Below are 15,558 nucleotides of genomic sequence, written 5' to 3' on the forward strand. Positions count from 1 at the left end.
TAGGTAATACGTTTCTGTGGTTCCAGATATCCATAGGTATAAAGGTCCTCCCTGGTCCGATTTTTAAAGAGCAAAGAAGAGACTTTTATCTGAGTCCAAGTTAGGTCAGCTGCCCAGGATACACAATCTTCACAAAGAAGAGGGCTCCAGGGAAAGAACATCTCAAAGTACAGGGTTATATATGTTTTTTTACATTTTTAAAGTTACAAATCATCATGATGAACAGTCCAGAAAGTTACAGACTTCACCTTGTGTTTTCAGCATGTGCAAGGCAGTATGACTTTAACAGGAACCAGGAAGGTTTAAAAATTTTTCTTATCTTTATGCTTGGAAAGCTCATTTTTGGTTATTTTCTGTAAGGAAATAGTTGTACAAAGTGCTGGGGCAGAAATAGAGCCCATGCTCTGCAGTTTTGCTGAGTCATTCTGACCTGGGTAAATGTTAGAGGAGAGCCTCCCTGGGAGCCCGGGGGCAGGCCCCTGCCCGCCACCCCCCACAAGGTTGAACATTTCCTTTATTTTACGGCTGTTATTAGTTTCTTAAAAAAAAAAAAAAATAGCATGACTTCCATTCTTTTCTTTGCCAGATACCATTCTAGCTGAGTGTGTGGAGAGGAGCCCATCCCTTCCCACGAAAAAGAGAGGCCTGGCCCTTGCTTCAGCTCTTGGGAGATAATCCATGTCGTACCTAACAGATATCTTTTTAGGGTGGATATGGCCACATGCGGTAGTCATGTCAGAAAGACCAACCCTGTGATTTAGGGTGAGGGCTCTGTTACCCTCTCAGTCAGCCTGGAGAGTGAGTTCAAGCACACGGGTCATCAAGGGCTTAGGCCGATATAATGAAACCCCAATAAAAACTCTGGACATGGAAGTTTAGGCAAGCTTCTCAAACTGACAATACTCTGTGCCTTGTCACACAAGGGTAACTGGCCCTGAGGACAACAGGAGTGTCATTTTGGAACTCTGTCAGGGTCTGCTTTATGTGTACTTTCTTTTGGCAGATTTTAATCTGTGTCTTTTCCTTGTAATAAGCTATAACCAGTAAGTATAATAGCTTTGAGGAGTTCTGTGACACCTTCTAGCAAGTTATCCAAACCAAAGGTATTTTTGGGAAACCTCAAAACTTGCAAATAATGTCAGAAGTGAGGGAAGTCTAGGGGACTCTGCCCTCACACTTTGCTGCTTGATGGACTCAGGGGGAAGGCTACACTCTCTTCTGATTTAACAACGCTTCTCAGGAAACTGATCGATAGTAACACAGCAAATAAATTTAATTATTTCTAACACCTTTCTTTTTACAATATTAAAGAGCAAGTCTTTGCTGATTTTCTGGGAGCCCACTGGGAAATCTCAGCCAGTTTTAGGTGCAAATGTCATAAGGATTTGATTTGAGGAGGAAAAATATCAAACTAGTAAATAATAAATAGTAATAGCAAACTAGTAAATAGTAAACAGCTAACTAAGTAGGATCACAAGTTACTGAGAAACAATATGTAGCAGCCTATGTATTCAAGTGACAGACGACTTTCCCTTTGTGCTCCCACATGTGAGAAGTTTGGGACTCACCACTCTCATCCTCAGAACAAGAGAAAAGCTGCACAGTCTGAAAGTCAGTACCTCTCCTTAGCTATATCCGAATATTGAGGTCACAGGGCAGCTTGCTGACCCTAACCCTGGAGAGAGAGGGGCAGAGCGAGTGACTCACAGAAGCAGAGACTCACAGCTGGTGAGAATCGTGGACAATGTTAAGGACAGAGAAGGCAGAAACGGGCTGGAAGACAAAATAGAAAACAACGGACAAGGGAAACGAATAGAAAATATTTACAAATACAGATCTCTCTTGACTTACAACGGGGTTATGGCCCCATGAACCCATCATAAATTGAAAATACTACAAGTCAAAAATGCATTTAATACACTTAACCTACAGAACATGGTAGCTTGGTTTCACCCACCTTAAATGTGCTCAGGATGCTTACATGAGCCTCGAGCTGGGCAGTCATCTAACACAAAGCTTATTTTGTAATAATGTGTGAAGCATCTCACACAGTTCACTGAACACTGTACTGAAAGCGGAAACAGGATGGCTGTGTGGGGACAGAATGGTTTTTAGTGAGTGAGTAGGTGGTTGGCCCTAGTGATCCCGTAGCTGACCGGGCGCTGCGGCTTGCTGCCCGGCGTCACCAGAGAGGATCCCACCCACATCACAGCCTGGGAGAAGATCAAAAGTCAAAGTACGATTTCTACTGAATGTGTATTGCTTTTCACCACTGTCAGTTGAACCATTGTAAGTCAGGGACCGTCTGCACAGTAATCCCCCCCTTACACACGGCTTCACTTTTGACAGTTTCAGTTGCTGGTGGTCCACGGAGACCTGATAATCCTCCTTCTGACATGTCATCAGAAGGTCAATAGTAGCCTCATGCTACATTGCAATGCCTACTAGTCATTCAACTAATGCATTATGCAAATCCATTGAACTGTGCAACGCAAAGAGTAGATCCTAGGGTAAACTGGGGGCTTTAGGTAGTAACAATGCATCAATCTTGGTTCACCCATCGTAATGAATGTATCACAAGACATTAATAATAGGGAAATCTCTGAAGTTGGGAGAAGAGGGGATATGGGAACCTAGTGCTTTCCATACAATTTTTATGTAAATTTAAAATGCTCTAAAGGATAAGGTCAACATAAGAGGTAATATGATTATAAATAACCTTAGCTGTTTCAGAAGTGGAAAGACTTTCTTATCTTAGATAAGAACATAACAAAGAAATGGTTCTGATGAAGTTCCAGAACCTAAGTCATGTTTGGTGGGGTGAGGTTCAGAGCTGACGACTAAAGAAAGAATTCTTAAGACATCTTTGGTGCAAAATGGTGGTTTATTAAAGCACGGGGACAGGACCCGTGGGCAGGAAGAGCTGCTGCCCCGGGCATGTGAGGAGTGGCTGGTTATATACACAGGAGTTGGGTAGGTGAGGACAAAGGGGTGTTCAGAAGGGCTATTGGGGTAAAGAAGACTGTCAGGATATGGAAGGCCTGGTTACTATCAAGCCAAGGCCACTTTCCCTCTAATGAGGCACTAACATAAAGACAATTGGGAGTCTCCTGGTGGAATGTTACATTCCTGCTATCAAACGTCCTTGTTAGTGAGATTTAGGTCTTAAAAGAAATTTAACTTTATTTACTTTTCCTTCTACCTCCACCTCCTTCGGTTTTTTATGGAGGGGAGGGTGACGTTAGGGCTTGAGGAACTGAGTTATGTGTCTTTGGAAATTGGGCTATTGATAAGGTAACTTCTTTGTTGTAAATCTCAAGGACATTTATAAACCAAGAGAGACTCCTGCCTTGCAGGACTATGATCTCTGCAAGTTCACTATTTGTTCTTCTTTTAGGGCAGTCAGGGGTGCCTGTGGAATGTCACACATATTACCAAGGGGAGTGGGAGAGAGGGGGTGCAAGGCGCCAGCCCCTGCTCCATCCTCAGCCAGCCTCCTGCTCCCTCATCAGTTCTAGGAGTTGAATTCTGCCATTTTGGGGGGAAATGAGCTGAATTGTCACCGTAGTGCCAAAGCACGTCATGGTGGGGGCTTTTGGAAGGGTTTAGAGGTAGACTTGGAGAGACCCATGATACCAAGTTTAAACAAAAGCCAGCAACAAAACCAAACCCAAAGAATTCTCAAACCAAGAAGTGCAATGGAATCCTTACTACGTTACCACGGACGCCTGTCGGGAGTACCTGGATGAGGGGCTGGGCTTCCTGTAGGGTCCCACGAGGAAAGGAACACAGCAGGCTTGGGAGGACTCTGTCTGGGCGGATGAACTGGGTGTCTCAGGTGGGCTTTTACTCCTGCGTGATTCAGGACACCAACCTGTCAAAGACAAAAACCAGGTAAACGAGGACACTGACTTTAGTTAGGCTCTTGAGATGGGGAGAACACCCCAGATTGAAGGATCAGAGTGCTCTCTGCAGGGTAGCCTGCCGTAGACTTTCACAGGGATCACAACTTCCTGATGAGGTTATTTGGAATTGTTTTGCATTGGAGAAGCTTCAGTCCTATGAATTTGAAGTGTTCATTTGGGTGTCTAGCTACTCTCAAGGCGATTGTGCAGAAAAAGTTGGCACAGCAGGCCTGAGACTATTCTCCTTGGAAAGGCCTGCTGGCAAGATGGGCCCTTGGCTGGCATCTGGGCGCTTACATTTTAAGAGAGTTCCCACCATTTCCCAGATGACAGGAGTGGCTCACTGCCTACACTGTTCATGCAAACCATATGGTTTGCTTTCTTGGTTTCTTGGTCTGGATTTTTGATATATGCTAGGCAGCCTCCCCCAAGTATCTTGGATACCAAATCTTTAGTGAACTTCCTTGGTGGACGTTTTCCATGTGTTGTCACGATTTTGCATTGAAGGAATTAAGCCCATCCTGTGTGACTTGCACCTGGTTTCCTCCAGACTTTATTCCGTGTGTCTTTTCCTTTTGCTGACTCTGCTTTGTATCCTTTTGCTATAATAAATAATAGCTGCGGACAACTACATGCTGAGTCCTGTGAGTCTTTCTCTCGAATCATTGAACTAGGAGAAACACAGGGACAAACAGCTCTCATCTTAGCTAATCACTCATGAGACAAAGAATAAGAACTTGGCTAGGAGTGAAAGGGGAAGGATCTGTGTTTGGCCTTATCAGCATATTTGAGCAAATGAGGAAAGATTTGTGTTTGGCTTTGTCCATACCTAAATACTATAACGTTTTGCATTACATAGGAGGTAGGGTTTGTTGACTGCAAATATTTCATGTAATTTTTGATATAAGATATGCTAAATTATTATTTTTTTCAATTACCCAAATAATAGATACTCCTATAATGTAAATGTTTGAAAAAACGTAAAGAAACACCAAAAATATCTTACTGTCTTCCCTGTTAATAATTAGTATCCTTAGTCATCAAAAAATACAAGTTAAATTCACAAAGAAACCCCCCTACATCCTGGCCTGAAAAGCCATAATTAAAATGGTTGACAATATCAGTATTGGCTGGTCTGTGGAGTGACCAGAAGCCTCGCACATCATTGTTAAGAGTGTACACTAATACATGCATTTTGGAAAACTGTTTAGCAACACCTCATAAAGTTAAACATACATATATCCAGCATATGTGACCCAGCAATTTCATACACATATCTGCATATCCAGGTACGTATGTATATATGTATGTATCTATTTATCTGATAGATGAGTGTTTATGTTCACCTAAAATTTGCACGGAAATGTTCCATGATTTTTGTAACCTAGAACTGGAAACCAAGCGCCCGTCAGCATTAAAATGGACAAGTACATTGTGGTGTGACCAAACGGAAGCTGATGAAAAGGAAGAAACTGTTTTCACAGCTAAAAACACTGATGAATCTTAAAGGCAATAGTGAGTGAAAGAAGCCAGACAGAAGAATGCAGATGCAATTTGACTTAATGTATATGAAGTTACAAAATAAATGACAGCACATAAGTGGGAATTCAGATCAGTGGCTAACTCTGGGAGAACAGCAAAGAAGAGGGTCCTGAGGGAGCCAAGGTGGTTACACGGGAATGTAAATTTGTAAAAATCATTACCTGTGTGCTTAAGATATGCATACTTTGCTGTATTAATTTATACCTTAATAGAATGAAAGGGGAAAGGAATAAAAGCAACTGAAATAATAAAAAAAAAACCCACTATGGTTTGAACTAGAATTTATTCCAAATGGTGTTGTCTTGAATTCCTCCAGCAGGAAGATTTGAATCATTACACCGCAACTAATTCATATCCTTAGAAACTATATATAAAATGTCCATCACCACTGTTTTTTGGTTCTTCCTATTATACTTAGGAAACTTCCAGTATGTTTCCCCATTGCCTAATTTTTATGTTGGTATATTTATTCTTGAAATGGGCAAAAGGTTACATTTGCAGAAAACAAGACAAAGACTTTCTTCTCCTGAAATGTAGCATCCAAAAAAGGAAATAGGCTTTTCAGAAAAGGTTATTTCAAAAGTAATTGACAAGAAATGCCCTGTGGGCTGGCTGAGATAGCTCAGTTGGGAGAGCGTTAGACTGAAGATCTAAAGGTCCCTGGTTCGATCCCGGGTCTCAGCAAAGGATGTCGGTCCTTTTGCAAATGTTGACTTTTTCATTGCTGATTGGCAATGAGTAAACCATTGACTACCCACCCATACTGTATGTCAATCACCTTTAAATAAGTTGAGTCCACAGTGCCAGTTATGTGGAAAGGAGCTACAGGCACATTTACCCTCATCACAGACCCAGCTTTTGTAAATTCTTTGGCAAAATACAATTCTCTGTCCATACACCTAATTGCTTCCAGCAATCCCTCAAGGCAAAGAAAACCTCCCCAATGCCTTTTTCAGAGCACTTCGGTGTTCTTAAATGCATCTATAAGAATCAGGGTATGGGCACTTTCAACTCTTCACTTTATTACCTCTCTTCCTGGCTTCACTTAGTGCTGGGCCTTCCAGAACCTTACATTATTGTCAGCACTTTGCATCCTGTAAAAAGTTTTGCCTATCTTACCCAGCATTTGGTTTTCAGCTGCGGGGACAGGCCTAGTGGCAGGAATGGTAGTGTAAACATAAATTGAATTTTAAGAGTATTTATGAAGATTCCGTGTGGTGGTATTTATGCATATGCACATGCTGTAAAATGTAATAGAGATTCTTAATACTATTATTTTTCCTGAGACAGTGTTGGATAATTCATAGGCTCTAATCTGGAATATAACACACATAATTTGAAATCTTCTTGCATTTACGGTAGATGTTCCCTTGTGTATTGCCAGCGATGTAGGTGGAGGTATTTAAAGGTATGCGAGAGGACCTGTGGAATATTTTGGGAACGATATACAAGAAACCCAGCGCTCTGGTGGCCTCCGAGGAGGATTTGGGGGAAGCTGGAGTCAAAGATCGGTGGAGATTCCTTCTGTATCATAGTGTAATGTTAAGGACGGATCTTTTAATAAGCCCTTCTATTGATCTGGAATCACTACTAGTAACAGTTCATACCCAATATTTCATTCAAAAGCAGGCTCCGGAAAAACACAGTTCCGGGGATCTGGAGCCCTCTCAGTCTACCCGGGAGGTAGGCGCAGGTGGGGCTGAGGACTACAGACCCACATCTTGGGTTTTGCCAAGTGGTCAGGTGCTGGTTTTTCTAGGAGAGCGAGTGCTCGGCGTGCGTAATCCTCCCGGACACCCTAGGGCGTAGTCGGAAAAGTCGGGGAGGTCTGCCACCCGGGAAACTCCGTTTGTCCAGGGGAGGAAGGAGCCAAGAGTAATCGTTTGGGGTTGCAAGCCCCGGACCCAAGCGAGGTGCGTCATGGTGGCCTTGCCTGAGGACCGCGGGGTCCGGGACACGGTTGGGGAGGCAGTTCCCCGCGGCGACAAGGAGGACGCAGCCTGCAGAGGCCACGTCGGAGAGCGTCTCTGCGTGTGGGGTCGAGGCTGGGAAGCCCTGGGCCGCGGACGAGAGCCCCGCAGACTGGAAGAATGCCCGGGGGAAGATCCGCGGGGACCCCGCCCTCGACCTTGAACTGTGGATGCTGGAGGCTCAAGCTGCTCTCCTGCGCCCGCGTCCGCTTTCAAATCAACCACGTCATTACCTGCTGATTCAGTTAGCTCCGAAAACAAGTATTCGCTGGCCATTGTCTAGGCAAGAAAGTTGGAAAGTTACAAGTGAACTAACACTAGGGACGCCTCCCACCTGTCTCCGGGGGAGGAAGCCAGTAGGCTCGCTGGGCACCGCGGAGGCACCTCTCCGACTCCGGCCTCCGCTGCCCGGGCCGGGGGTCCCTCGGCTCGCACCCCGCAACCTCTGGGCCCTTGGGTGAGAACTTGAAAGCTCAGCGGGGCGCCGCTACCACCTCGCCCTCTGCAAACCTCCCACGGCCTAACAGGACAATAAGTCACCCCGACTTAGCGTGTGACAAGCCGTCCAGCCGCGGACCGCGTGGCTGATGACGTCAGGGCGGGTGTCTGCGGGTCTTCCGCGACCCCGGGGCTCCGGATCCTTTCCTCCTCCGCTCCTCTTCGTCTCCTCGCCTTGAAACAGCCTGAACTTAACGGGTCATTAAGTTACGAGTCAAGAAAGACCAGCGTGCAGTCTGTCATCCAACGCTACAGACGTGCTTCTAGGAAGGGGGACTTCCTCCACCAACGACTGAAAATCCGGCTACAGTGCACCCTCCACAAATAGAGACTCAGCCTCTGCACACAAGTTTCTCCGTGGATTTTCTTCTCCAAATCCGAAGAACCGGAAGAATGAAGACTCCTCGTTACAGTCTGTGAATGTGGTTTAATGGTTCCCTTAGAAGGAGGGGGAACAGGGAGAGGAGAAATTCTTTTTAGTAGAGGAACTTACTTTTTTTAAAAAAAAGAAGCTCTCCCCCAGGGTGGCCGGTTAGCTCAGTTGGTTAGAGCGTGGTGCTAATAACGCCAAGGTCGCGGGTTCGATCCCCGTACGGGCCAGCGGGTTGTTTTGGCCTTCTGCCTGCCTAACTCTACCCATAACCCCGAATTGCCAGGGGCCAGAGTCGGGACTTAGGACATTGTCTCGCTCAACGAGACGGCTGTGTACTTCCGTCTGGCTTAGCTTTTAATAAAAAACGTACAACTGCTAGGAAGACTCTACTGAGGAAAAGCAGCGTGGGAGCCAGGCAGGTGTGTTTGGGAAAGGGGAAGCCGAGGCGTTTTCGAACTAGGTGTGCTCAGTTTTTAGTGACACTCGGAAGACAGGATTATCTGGGCACGTTAAAGAAGCTTCTGGGGAGAGATGGAGTCAAGCGCAGCGCGGCCAGAGGCTGGGTGGGCTGGAGCAGCGAGACGCGGCGGTGCTCCCGTCGGGTCTGCGCTCGGTCCCTCCCCTTTATCGGGAACCCTCCCTCCCGGCGGCGGCGAGGACCGGGCGCCCAGTGCGACTCTGCGCGGTCGCCGGCCTTCGTGCACCTGCCGGCGAGGCTGCGCACCCGCTTTCTCAGGTTTGGTCTCCGCCCCCGACGGCGCACGCGATGACTGCAAGTCACCTGTCATGTGCGCGCAGGAGACAAGCTACACGTTCGGAAATGGGTCCACATATGAAGATGATCTTTTGGGTTGGTTGGAGGACTTTTCCCCACTTGGCAGTGATTTCTCTCCAGCCTCCACGCGCAGCCACGACGCACAGGGAGGAGGCTTGTCTGTCTGGAGGCAGCCCGACAGCTGCCACCTCCCAGATCTTCCTTACACTCTCATCTTTTCCCTGCTGTTTACCTTTGCAAAATAAGGAATTCCTGTTGATTCTCTGCCCCCCCCCCCCGCGTGGTCTCCGTCCCCATGAACTCGGCCGTGCACGGGGGGCCTCGCAGGAAGGAGCAGCGACAGCAGCCTTCAGGGCCAACCTCTGTCTAAAGGGGCCAACTGAGGCAAAGAGTCGCTCCCGCCGAACTCTCCTTGCCTCCACCTGTCCCCAGGAGATGTCTGTCCCTCTTCTCTTTGCTGGTGTCACACCAGGAAGGAACTGCGTAAGAGAGACCTCTCGGTGAGGACTCTTTCCAATGGGGAAAAACTATCAATGGAGAAGATACTGGAAGAAAAGTTATTTTTCTTTAGAGTTCCTTTGATTTTAAAACCTTCCTTCTAATGGTCTTTTCCGGCCAATCTCCTGTCTCAAGTTCAAGAAGGGATGAAAGAAGAAAATCTTAGAGGATCCTTTGATGCTTGTGACTTCTCCTTCAGGCTCAGCTGACAGTGGGTGTGGGAGAGCGTTTGTGAAAGTGAAGGATCAGTTCCTAGAAAGCGTATTCGAAAAACTTTAAGGATCGCTTCAATGTTTTGTTTTGTTTTGTTTTGTTTTAAAGTACTTAGGAAGTGTGAAGAAAAAGTAAGCTCAGCCAGCCAGCCAGAGGTTGAACCTGGAACCTTCCAATCCGAAGTCAGACACATTACCCATCATGCCACTGGCCCTCACCTGTCACAGCACTCTCCATACTTGTATTTTCCGTTCCTATACACAATTCCTATCAGATGAAGAAGTGGTTGATGTTTTAATTTAGACAGCAATTAGGTACAAAATCTGTACCAATTCTGGGAAAGCATAATTTATTTTGTGATTTGTTTGCATAATCCACGTTTACATAAAATGTTTGCATTGAAAACAGGTCAATCTTCACTCATTTTCTGCCTGTGTTCATTGGAACCTTGTTTGTTGCTTCGTAGCTGTTTGTTTTGCTTTTGTTTTGTTGTTTTACTTGAACATATGTCCACCGACTCAGTTTCCACGTTCTCTCTTCACTTCTTGCCCAGTTTATATTCTTGCCTAGTTCTGAGCTCTGTTACAGCCCTCCCCCAGCCATAATATTCTCTGCCCACAAATTGCAAAAAACGCAAAATGCAATAAGAATGCAAGAATTCCATAGAAGTATACATTTTAAGAATAGCATTTGACAAAGAAGCTTGGAAACCAGGAACCCACTTACCAACAAATACAAAATTGGCTTAAATTTTTTTTTTTTAGCTCTTCAAAGTTGATGAAATAGCTGAAAATGCAAAAGTGCTTATAAAAGAGAGGTTTAGTCCACTGAGGAGACGAGATTGCATATGGGCTTGAAAAGGCAAAGTCAGAAGTCAAAATTTAGCTTCTCTGTGCCTCAGTTTCCTCATTTGTAAAAAGTGCTGCAAAGAGTGGCAAATATAATGCAGTGTTATCCTAAATTTTTTGTGGCTCCCACCAGCCTTTGATGTCAGTACAAACACTAAAGATTGCTGCCTGAAAATGCCTTTAAGGAAGTTGCTGGCTCTCTATAATCAGAAAGGGCACAGAATCCCCCAAATTTCAAGTCTCCTGTGTTCTCTTTGCTGCTGTGATCAGACATTTGCCAGATTTAACAACTTCACCTCCACGCACTCAGTGTTTTTGAGCGCTCCAGTCTGAAGTTCGGTGTGGACAGTGGGGAGGGAGCCCGAGCTCTGGCGGTTCCCACCGCCCAGACGCCAAAGAAGATGGTGGAACTCATAACCAGCTGGCGCCGCCCTCCTAAAGGATTTGAGTTATAAATTGGAACGGCCGCTGAAGGGATTTCTCTGCGGTGCTGGGCGAGGAGCCATTTAATTTTGCAGAAGTTTCAAGCTGTGAGCCCCACACCAAAAGGTATACCGCTGTGAGCAGGATTTGAACCTACGCGGGAAAACCCCATTGGATTTCGAGTCCAACGCCTTAACCACTCGGCCATCACAGCCCCTCTTCTTGCTACTTTACTCATTAGACTAAAGACAGGTATATGTCATTTACCATGTAGTATGTTAGAAGACAGAGGATGACTGCTTCCTGAGTGTCCCCTCAAAACCTTCTCCAAGCCCAAGCTTCCCTATTTCACTTAAAGGCAATTTCAACTTTTCCAATAGTTAGGTAAACATCTTGGCAACACTCTTGACCTCAATTATTCTTTCATTCCACATATATGAGGGGCTTCTCTTTTCCTCCCCTCAAAATGCATCTAGAGTTGAAAAACTTCTCACCACTCCACTGCTATCACCTTGGCCCACGACACCTGCATTTCTGACATGGAATATTGCAAAAATCCCTTAACAGGTTTCCTTTCTTCCACCCTTTCCAGCTTTACAAAAAACTCAACCAGAGAGATCTTTGTGAACACAAAACACTCTGAGCACAGCTTTGCTCTAAACGCAAAAACATCTTCTGCTTTCATCAGAGTGAATGCCAAAGTTCCCACTTGGGCTGCAGTGTTGCCCGAGAGCTCATTTCTCCCACTGCACCCCTGCTCGGCTGTTCTTGCTTTGCTGTAGGTATGACTCAGCCGCTTACCTTACTTCAGGTGCTTTCTCAGGTATCAGCTTATCAGGAAACACAGCCTGAACATTGTATCTAAGCTCTACACTTCCCTGTTCCAGTGCTCCTCTCCGTTCTTTGTTTATTTTTCTGCATATCACTCATGGTCCTTTAACACACTAGGCACCTTATTTATTTTGTATGGAACCATGTGAATTATGGTTCAAACTCAAGTACCCATGGCTTCACATTACATGCTTCTTCCTTAACATCTTTTTGGGTATGTGTGTATTTTCTTCAAATTCCCAAAGCCCTGATTGTCACAATTTCCATATGTAAGGAAGAAGAATTTTTCCTCTATTCTGTTAGGTTTGTGGCAGGGGCCTATGAGTTCAACAGACAAAGGACAGATTGATAGGAGAAAAAGTACAAATTTTGTTGATGTGGCTATTTTTTATTTTAATTTTACATGCATGAAGGCTTCCCAGGAAAGAAGTGAGAACCCAAAGAAGCAGTTAAACTTGAAAGCTTTTATACCATTTAACAATATTGTAGGGAAGTGGGTAGACAACGAAAATGAGAGTTTGGACTTTTAGGGGAAATATTTGTGGGACGGTAACTATAAGGGGAAACTAGTGGAAGCGGGGGTAATTTTAGTGGGATTTGTTTCTGCAGACTCATATTGGTGCTGACTTTCCATCTTTGGTGATCAGAGTAGTTCTCCTCCTCTCCCATGGGAGATGAGAGGGGAACACCTTCACAAAGGGACATTTATGCCACGCTTTTAGGTGGACAGGAGGAAGACAGAGAGCCCTTCCTGTTTGTTTTTTCTTGATTGCTCTCAGCTCAAAATCATCCTTATGCTAAAGTGGCATATTTTGGGGTCGCAAATATTTGCATTTGTTTTAAGTCTGAAACCCTCAAAAGAAAATACAAGTTCATTATCTAAAAGGAAATACGTTCAAAAGCAAAGAAATCATATGTTTCCGCCCGGTTTCGAACCGGGGACCTTTCGCGTGTTAGGCGAACGTGATAACCACTACACTACGGAAACCCTGCAGGGTGGTGTTCTTGTAAAAGTAAATATTTCTGGATAGCCCAGCCCTTTTTCCTGGAGGGATTTCCCTTTACCATGTTAATACAATCATATACCAGTAGCAAAGTGTTCACCAAATATATCTACTATCATGTTCAGAGAAGCGTGTTTAGAACAGCCAAAAAACTGGAAACTACCCAGGGCCCCTGATGGTTTTCTAGAGAAAATGACACAAAATCTGAGACATCATAGATGAAGACTATGTTGAAGTATGATGCAGAGAGATTAGAAAGGGGATTTTTGTCATTGGGAGCTGAAGGGGGTCGGCATGATGGTGGCAGGAGGATATCCAAGAATTTGAAGGAGGGGAAGGAAATAAATGAGATTAAATGGGAATATGTGGGCCAAATCAGAGAAAAATACAGGATGTACCTTCCAAAGAGGGAAAGGTGTATTTTGATCTGAATATGAGGAGAGAATTTGGAGCCTAACCATTAATTCTTGGAGTACAGATGTCATCAGTGAAGCCTTCTTTAAAAAAAAAAAAAATTAAAGTGTAATCTACATAATTAAAATGCACTAATCTTAAGGACACATCTCAATGAGAAAAAAAGTCACATCAACTTATTGATTCAATAAACTCAGCAAAGGACACCCAGGATAACCATAAAGAAAATTGTAGCTACCCAAATTATACTGAAATACTTGAAAATCAAAATTTAAAAAATCTTAAAAGGAGCTGGAGGGGAATGACCTACATTTTGGGTTAAAGGTTAAATGGAATAATAATCAATCAATCAATCAAAGAAAGGCAGGAAAAAACCCCCCAAAATAAAAAAAACAAGTGGGACAAATGGAAAACAATTAACTTGATGATGGGCTTAAATCCAAATATAAATAATTGCATTTAATGTAATGAGATAAACACATAATTAAAAGGCAGTGAATGGCATGGTAAATAGTGAAATAAAACAAAGAAAAACAGGAGCCAACTGTACCCTGGTTACAAGAGACACATAAGATGAATAAAGATGACAGGTTGAAAGTAGAGTTGTGAGGGAAGATATACCTTGAAAACACAAACCATTATATCAATATTAGATATATATCAATATCAGACAGAGTAGACTCCAAGGTAAAAAGTAAGATTAAAGATAAAGAGATACATCCAATAACAATAAGATAATCAATTCATCAAGAAGATTTATTCTTAAATGAAGCAAAACTGAGACAATGAAAACAAGAAATAGAACAACCAGAATTATGATTGGTGATTTTAAGGACTCCTTTGAGTAGCTGATGAGAAGCTGAAAGAAAAGGGGAAATAACTAGGATATAGAGGATTTGAACCATAGCTATTAACTGATCAACTTGATCTAGTCAGCACTTACCAGATACAACTCGTAACTACTGTAGAATACACGTGTCAAGAATGGCTTTGATGACCAATCTTGAAGACGGGGGGAACAAGAGGAGGCCATTATAGCTTATGGTCAAGAAGAGGTATTGAAGACCCAAATAGGGACCAACAGAAGGAAAAGAAGGGAAAGACATCTTACACATGTTGAAGGCAAAGTTAGCAGGACTTTGTGATGATTTGATGGTGGGAGGAATCAAGGTTAACCACAGGTTTCCAACGGGTTTAATGTCAGTTGAATTTATGGTGCCCTGTGCCAGTAGTACCTATATGAAATCCAAGTGGAGATGGAAATATGAATTTGAAGCTAGGGAGAGATCGGTGTTGGATGTGGATATTTGGGGAGATCCACTCCAGGCAGGCAGCTAAGCGGTTTAGAGTTGATAAAGAAATTCTGAGGGAGAAGAGATCAACTCCAGAAATTCTGCAATGAGTCAAGACGTGGACATCAGCACTGGAAAGCACCGAATGCTTGAGATTCTTCCAGCTGCAATCATGGTGTGGGTACAAGACTCAAGAACTTAAAACTTAACCATCTAAGTGTGCTTGACATTCCTAAGTTTGATGTGCTGTGTATATGGAATTGTAGACATAAACTCAGCATTAAACAATCCCAACACAGAGAAGAAAGTGTGACAACAGGTGACAGGGACAGATGAATTCAGAAGATCTCAGCTGAGTCTGAAGAGTAATGATTTCTGGAAGTAGGTATCCCCAAGTATGGTCATCACCACATTTGTTTCACACCTAAAATTTCCTGGTTAGACACCGAGTGGACATACTTCCCAACCATTTCTCCTTCTCTGCCATTTCTCATCATGACCATGCTTTATCTTTCATCTTTTAATAGACATTTCATTCAAGTGAATTCACCAAACTATCCAGTGCCCAACGTTACCAATGAATAGCTAGACATGAAGAAGAAAGAACCACATAGCTGACCTAAAACAGTAGCATGTCTACTTTAGTAGCACAAAAGAGGAGAGCTGTCTGCCTCAGGATCCCAAGCCAGGGAACATTTAATAGGGGAGGTAGTTGCATTTCCAGATGCTCAGCAATCCACAAGAAAGTAATCCTTTCTTAGTAGTCAGTAATTTCATAGTAATACAAAAAATGTCTGAAAAGGCACGTTTTTAAAGTGGTTGAATCTCTGTCACTTGATCTCAAATGGTAGGACCAAAGAGGGAAACCTCAGCTAGACTACTCACCTCCTGCAAATATCATGACTAGCACAAATATTCTGAGTCCTTTAATAAGTCTTTGTATATGTATTGGGAATTCTTCTCAAACCCTGA

General features: G+C 43.8%; 1 long non-coding RNA gene and 4 other non-coding genes across 9 annotated transcripts in view; 2 read left to right on the forward strand and 3 right to left on the reverse strand.

Annotated features, from left to right (window-relative positions):
- LOC101692929 overlaps positions 1-15,558 on the reverse strand; it is a 49,295-nt gene that overhangs the window by 31,876 nt on the left and 1,861 nt on the right. For all 5 annotated transcript variants that reach the window (XR_001177590.2, XR_001177588.2, XR_001177592.2 and 2 more), the window contains exon 2: positions 3,742-3,874. This is a non-coding gene — a long non-coding RNA (uncharacterized LOC101692929). The remainder of the gene's footprint in view (positions 1-3,741; positions 3,875-15,558) is intronic.
- On the forward strand, positions 6,059-6,131 carry TRNAF-GAA. Its single transcript has one exon. It is a non-coding gene; the product is annotated as a tRNA-Phe (tRNA).
- TRNAI-AAU lies at positions 8,442-8,515 on the forward strand. Its single transcript has one exon. It is a non-coding gene; the product is annotated as a tRNA-Ile (tRNA).
- On the reverse strand, positions 11,178-11,259 carry TRNAS-CGA. Its single transcript has one exon. It is a non-coding gene; the product is annotated as a tRNA-Ser (tRNA).
- On the reverse strand, positions 12,792-12,864 carry TRNAV-AAC. The gene has a single exon. It is a non-coding gene; the product is annotated as a tRNA-Val (tRNA).

Source organism: Mustela putorius, unplaced genomic scaffold (assembly GCF_011764305.1).
Source record: "Mustela putorius furo isolate JIRA1106 unplaced genomic scaffold, ASM1176430v1.1 tig00000594_pilon_pilon_pilon, whole genome shotgun sequence".
NCBI lineage: Eukaryota > Metazoa > Chordata > Mammalia > Carnivora > Mustelidae > Mustela > Mustela putorius.